The sequence below is a fragment of the Pteropus vampyrus genome, unplaced genomic scaffold (genome assembly GCF_000151845.1).
Source record: "Pteropus vampyrus isolate Shadow unplaced genomic scaffold, Pvam_2.0 Scaffold1, whole genome shotgun sequence".
Classification (NCBI taxonomy): Eukaryota; Metazoa; Chordata; class Mammalia; order Chiroptera; family Pteropodidae; genus Pteropus; species Pteropus vampyrus.
In genome coordinates this window covers 19,827,656-19,828,776 of record NW_011888782.1, presented here as the reverse complement: position 1 = coordinate 19,828,776, position 1,121 = coordinate 19,827,656, and the positions used below count along the sequence as shown (strand labels likewise).

Below are 1,121 nucleotides of genomic sequence, written 5' to 3'. Positions count from 1 at the left end.
TTGTGCATTGCATATAATTCTGTGCTTTGTACATAAAAAGAATACAAATTTTCACTCCTTCAGAATCATTTTTTTGTCCCTCTGGGGGCAATATTGCCCCTTTGAGAATGCGTGTTACAGGGAAAATCACTCCTAGACTAATGTGTATGGAGGCAGCCCCGAATTTGCTTAATACCATGGTAATGAAAGAAATGGCACTTGAAGAAAAATTTAATCAATCAATCAATTAATTAATTTAGGTGAGGCAACCCTTGGTTGACCTCACAGATTGCAAGGACCTTGTCAGCTTACAATCCCTTATTTTTTTTATTTTTTACGCCTACAGCACCTGGTCTTCCTAGGTGGTCTCCCATCCAAGTAATTAACCAGGCCCGACCCTGCTTAGCTTCCGAGATCAGACGGGATTGGGCTTGCTCAGAGTAGCATGGCTGTAGACAAGAAAAATTTAAAGTCACCTCTTCTCCCACTAACTTTCCATCTCTCACCCCCATGTGCTCCACCCCCTTTAAATAGAAACAGAAAAGAAGAAAAAGGCAACATCCTGACATTGGTTGGTTGTGGTAGAGAAATATTTCCCAGTCATGGTGTAGGGATGACCTCTTCTCTTCTAGAGGGGAAAATGGCTCTCCATGACTGCCGCCCCTCTCACCCTGAGCCCCCAAATGGTACTGTCGCTGGGACACCAAGATGGGTTCATGCAATATTTGGCTCCCAGGATATATTTTTCTATAGAATATGTTTCTACTTGGTGCATCCTTGACAGTCACAAGTGACCCATTCTCAGGCTTTTGTATATTTCCCCAAATTATATACTTCATAGAGCATATACTTTACCCCATTAGCTTCAGTGACATCAAAATGGTTCTTCTCAAAGGCTATCCCGTGTATGTGTGTGTGTGTGTGTGTGTGTGTGTGTGTAAAAGAAAATTCAATATTATATACATTTCTATATGAAACCAAAGCTCCTATTTCTGTAATGAAAAGTGAAATTTGACTAATAGCTTTGTAGTTAGTTTTTCCTACCCTTTACTCCCATGTAGGCCCATCAGCAACTCTTACTGACTCTGCCTCCTGAGTTTGTTGTACTTTGGCCTGTTTCTCTCCATCTGGCCTGCAGCCAG

At 41.6% G+C, this 1,121-nt stretch overlaps 1 pseudogene; it reads right to left on the bottom strand.

Moving 5' to 3' along the window:
• Positions 1–316: 316 nt before the first annotated feature.
• On the bottom strand, positions 317–436 carry LOC111736505 (annotated as a pseudogene).
• Between the last annotated feature and the right edge of the window lie 685 nt (positions 437–1,121).